The sequence below is a fragment of the Colossoma macropomum genome, unplaced genomic scaffold, assembly GCF_904425465.1.
Source record: "Colossoma macropomum unplaced genomic scaffold, Colossoma_macropomum, whole genome shotgun sequence".
Lineage (NCBI taxonomy): Eukaryota > Metazoa > Chordata > Actinopteri > Characiformes > Serrasalmidae > Colossoma > Colossoma macropomum.
Window position 1 is genome coordinate 34590916 of NW_023494786.1, and position 6000 is coordinate 34596915.

At 42.3% G+C, this 6000-nt stretch overlaps 1 pseudogene; it reads right to left on the reverse strand.

Moving 5' to 3' along the window:
• The window catches only part of LOC118804779, a 30297-nt pseudogene extending 27909 nt beyond the window's left edge, over positions 1-2388 (reverse strand).
• Positions 2389-6000: the final 3612 nt, after the last annotated feature.

Here is a 6000-nt window from a genome sequence, read left to right on the forward strand (position 1 = left end):
TCTGATCAGTTCATTATTAATAAACTGTATTTACTGATAGAATCTCAGTATAAACAGACAGTAGAACTGATCACCTCTATAATCCTGATAATCATGATCAATAATGTGTCTGAGGTCTGATGTTATCTAGATGAAAGGAGTTCCAGGTGTGGAACTGAAGCTCCTCTCTCCATGTTCTGGAGAACCACAGCTCTGCACAGGTTACTCTGCTCTACCTGCTGAGGAGAATCAGGTGAGGCTGGAAGTGAGGAACACTTCACTGCACCATTCATACTGTAAACTCTCTACCTCAGTAGAACCGTCCTCCTCTCTGGATCTTCATGGTGGATCACCGACTCTTCATGGACTCGTAGCTGAGATCAGGTGAGTCTGATCTCTCTGAATCAGACTGAAACAGAACAATGGAGGAAAAACATACTGGAGTCATAAGTGAAGAACATATATATAATATACAATGTGGAGGTTATAATGTATATACAGTAAGATTATAGAGTTTATTAAGGTGAACTCTCTTAAGGACACCAGTAGATATTCTGGCTGTAAGCGAACAGGTTTGTACAAATATCTATAAGTTGTAGTAACTTTTATCTGTAAACTGTAAGCTGGCCAGGCTACTTTCTTCATAGTCAACACTGCCACTCAGTAATGTTATAAATCTGAGCAGGTAAAACAGAGTCAGAGAATGAAGGAGTCCTACTGAGTGCTTTGACTGCAGCGACCCATTCACTTTTCTTTAACTTTCATCAGTCTGTGTAAGGAGACTCTCCGACTTTTTACTGAATCTGTCTGTACAATCGCTCAACAGCTCGTTCCTATTTTAGATGTTTGTGTTTATGTGGCATTCACATTGATTCATCTTTCTCTTTTTCCTTATGTTTTTCCACTGCTTACCCCCCAATATTGGTCATTCCCTGAAGAGGCGAGACACATACGGACACCAACAATGATGAAGAAGAAAGGAAAAAACAAACAAACAAAAATAAAAACAATAAACGATAGTAGGAATAATACTATCATTTATAGCTCGATTAAAGCACGAACGAACGAACGAACGAACGAACGAACATGTCACCCACAGCTCGACTACAGCACGAACGAACAAACGAGTCACCCGCAGCTCAACTACAGCACGAACGAACAAACGAGTCACCCGCAGCTCAACTACAGCACGAACGAACAAACGAGTCACCCGCAGCTCAACTACAGCACGAACAAACAAACGAGTCACCCGCAGCTCAACTACAGCACGAACAAACGAGTCACCCACAGCTCAACTACAGCACGAACAAACGAGTCACCCGCAGCTCAACTACAGCACGAACAAACAAACGAGTCACCCACAGCTCGACTACAGCACGAACAAACGAGTCACCCGCAGCTCAACTACAGCACGAACAAACAAACGAGTCACCCACAGCTCGACTACAGCACGAACAAACGAGTCACCCACAGCTCGACTGCAGCACGAACGAGTCACAGCTGTAGCATTTAGCCGTTAGCCGTTAGCCGTTATCGTCTTTTCTCCATAATAAAAGTCTCTAAGAAGCTCATTCTGAACTATTAATACCCAAAATGCGGTGATTTCCATAAATTAAAGGTTCTCCTCACAGAAAGAAGCTCTGAGGCTCTAAAAGCTCCAACATTTCTCTGGGTTTATTGGCTACCTGAGCATTAGCTTAGCTTAGCTTCAGTTATCTGACTTCATCAAACAGAGCCTTTCAGCAGAACCTAAAGCAGAACCCAGCAGCTGTTCCTCTCAGATCAGTGTGGTTCTCCTTGTTCTCCTCAGTGAACTGTGAGTGTTGATGTTCAGTAATTACCTCTGAGCTGTTCTCTGTTTATGATCTTCTCTTCTCTGAACAGACGCGGCTCCACTTTCACTTTCACTCTAAACCGCTTTGATCCAGTTCAGGTGCTCCTCACCTGGGCGCGCGCACCAGCCAACGCCCAGCAGCGCTGAACTACGGAAAGAGAAAAGGTTCAAAACACGTTTGTAGGGCCGCGTGTGTTTATCCAATCAGCCACGAGCAGCACAGAGAGTATTTATCAGTATGATTGATTAACGTTTAGTGGGATTAAAATAATGTATTACACTGAATCTCAAAGATGCCGCGTTTATCTGAGTGTCGAGTTGTTTTACCATAAATAAATACATAAATAAATAAATAAATAAATAAATATCAGATTTATTTTTGATTAAGAATGAGGTTCATAATAGTCGCTGCTTTACTGTCTAACTCGTCACTGATCTGTTGTTGGGGTCATACAGACTGAAGGACGGTCTGTATGATTATCCAGGTGTGTTTTTAGGGGAAACACTTTCACTTTAACCCAGCAGAAACACCCAGATCAGCTCCTCCTGCCCTGTACAGCTAAGAGAAGTTTAAACTGAAAGGTTATAAAAACGATTGATTATGAAAGTGATGCAGCAGAACGGAGAATCCGAGAGGAAAACCGGATCAGCAGAAACTTCCCTTTTTCCCTTTCATCCCCAGAGTGCACGCGGCCGGCTTCTCTCCCTGAAACACAGAACAGCAGAACACGTCAATAATAAAACACTGAGTGATTTAAACTCTGCATGCACTGATTTAAAACGTCTGCAGCATTTAATACGTTTTAAATGTCATTTCTTTAGTTTAATAAATACCACAGCAACCTTTATAATTCAAAAGACTGACATCCTGAACTCTACAAACTCTGACTTAAGAAGATTTACTACTTTATTAAAACCTTCAATTTGTAAAATGTCAATTTAGATAAATGTAGACACTGAGCTCCAGCAGGGGGAGCCAGAGAGTAAATAGAATTCAAAAGCAGCTGCGTTTCCACCTTTAAACCAAAGCAGGCATTTAGTAAACATTTCAGCTTCTGTTCTTTACTGAGCTGGTTGTCAATAAGGACAGATGAACACACACACTCACTCACACATACACACATACACACTCACTCACACATACACACATACACACTCACACATACACACATACACACACACACACACGCACACACACACACACTCACACATACACACATACACACACTCACACACACACACACATACACACATACACACATACACACACACACACACACACACACTCACACATACACACATACACACATACACACACACACACACACACTCACTCACACATACACACTCACACACACACACACACACACACACACACAAACACACACTCACTCACACATACACACATACACACACACACACACACACACTCACACATACACACATACACACACACACTCACTCACACGTACACACACACACTCACACACACACACACACACACACACACACATACTCACTCACACACACAAACACACACACAAACACACGCACGCACACACACACACACACACGCACACTCACACACACACACACACACAAACATACACACACACACACTCTCACACACACACTCACTCACACATACACACATACACACTCACACACACACACACACACACACACACACACACACACACTCACATACACACACACACACACACGCACGCACACACACACACACACACACACACGCACGCACACACACACACACACACACGCACGCACACACACACACACACACACTCACACACACACACACACACTCACACACACACGCACGCACGCACGCACACACACACACACACACACACACTCACACACACACACACACACACGCACGCACGCACACACACACACACACACACACACGCACGCACGCACACACACACACACACACACGCACACACACACACTCACACACACACACACACACACACACGCACGCACACACACACACACACACACACTCACACACACACACACACACACACACACGCACGCACACACACACACACACACACGCACACACACACGCAAGTACCTAGGCCATTCATTAAAAGGGCCAATTTTGTATTGTGTGTTTTCCTGATGGGTTGATATCACACTGTAAAGGATCCTAATAGTTTGTACTATGGAATTCATTCTAGATGCATCTGATGGTGATCTAAAGGTGTCCTACAGGGAACTAGTGGTCTCTAATTTTAACCATTAAGCCAATTCCCAATAGAAAGCAAAACCATCAGGTTTTAATCCTAATGGTTCTAATGGTGTTTTTTTTATCAGCAGGGAGGTTGTAGTAGGTACCTAGCAGAATTAATGACTTCCCTGCTAAAACATTAGGACCATCAGGATTAAAACCTTTGTGTCACAAAATTAGACAGGTGTAGGTGCAAAATCACTGTACAGGTTTTTAAGGACTGAAGTTTATTTTTTCAGTGAGACCCGTTTTGTTCGCTGGTTCAGTGTTTGAGCCTCATGTTTTATACGTCTGTGTCTTTGTGCAGAATTCCAGGCACACCGAGCTGAAAAACAGGAATTGGTCTGTAACGTCATGATAACATCACAATAATGTGAGGAGTGATTCTCCTGCACTGACCGATCAGATATAAAGGAAGGCGGGTCTTTGCTGGATGTAATGGAGATCAATGGTCAGTCAGTACAGATTAAAATAATCAGGACGGATATAAAGCAGCTTTATCAGTGAGATAAACATCGATCCAGCTCTGGGATGATCGGTCTGATAATTTTGATTAAGAATAATAGTTGTCAGAGATTTTAATATCCACTTTGACAATCCTGAAGATGCACTAAGTAAGGCATTTACATCTATTATAGACTCCATAGGTTTCACCCAAATCATAAAGAGGCCCAAGCACTACCACAACCACACTCTAGACTTAATACTGACCTTTGATGTAGACATAGATAACTTAGCCATTCTCCCCCAGAGCACAGCAGCCTCTGACCATTACTTAATCTCTTACGAAATTCACTTTAGTGGTAATGTGCGTTCATCACCATGTTATTGGGTTAAGCGGACAATAACTCCCTCCACAGCTGGTAGCTTTATTAGAAACCTTCCTCAACTATCAGCTTCTGTTAGCTGTCCATCTGATCCTACTGAGCTAGATGCTATGACCAAGCTCTTAGAGGATACTTTTCGATCTACTCTAGATAGAGTGGCTCCATTAAAAAGTAAAATAGTAAGGCAGAAAAAGCTGCCCCTTGGTATAATGACCACACTCGGGCTTTAAAACAGACCGCCAGACAACTAGAGTGAAAATGGCGCCTCACTAAGCTAGAAGTGTTCCAGTGGGCCTGGAAGGAGAGCCTTATAAACTATAGAAGAGCACTTGCTACAGCACGCTCAGCCTCCCTCTCCTCTCTCATAGAAAACAATAAGAATAATCCTAGATTACTTTTCAGCACAATCTCTAAAATAACAGAGAACAAAACAGTTAGTGAACCCCAGATACCATCAGCCTATAGCAGCAACGATTTTATGAACTTCTTTAGTGATAAAATTGAAAAAATTAGACAAAAATTCAGAATACACAATTAAACTCTACAAACCTGCTGCCTTATAATACCAGTCTCACTGTTATGTCGATGACACTCAGTTATATATATCAAGCAAACCAGAGGATAATAAAAGACATAAAAGACTGGATGTTGAGTAACTTTCTCCTACTTAACTCGGATAAAACAGAGTTTCTGCTTCTTCATCCAAAAGCGGCTAGAAACAGACTGTCTGATTTTACACTTAAACTTAACAATTTCTCAGTTGCATCAAGCTCATATGTAAAAAACCTTGGTGTCATTATAGACCCTGGTCTGTCCTTCGACGCACATATAACTAATATTACTAGAACAGCCGTCCTGCATCTCCGCAATATTGCTAAATTGAGAAATGCATTCTCTCTACAGGATGCAGAAAAGTTAGTTCATGCATTTATTATTTCATGGCTAGATTACTGTAATGCCCTGCTGGCTGGATGTTCCAGCAGGAGCCTTAACGAGCTTCAGCTAGTCCAGAACACTGCAGCCAGAGTTCTTACTAGAACCAGAAAGTTTGACCATATCAGCCCAGTTTTATCAACCCTACACTGGTTACCAGTTAAATT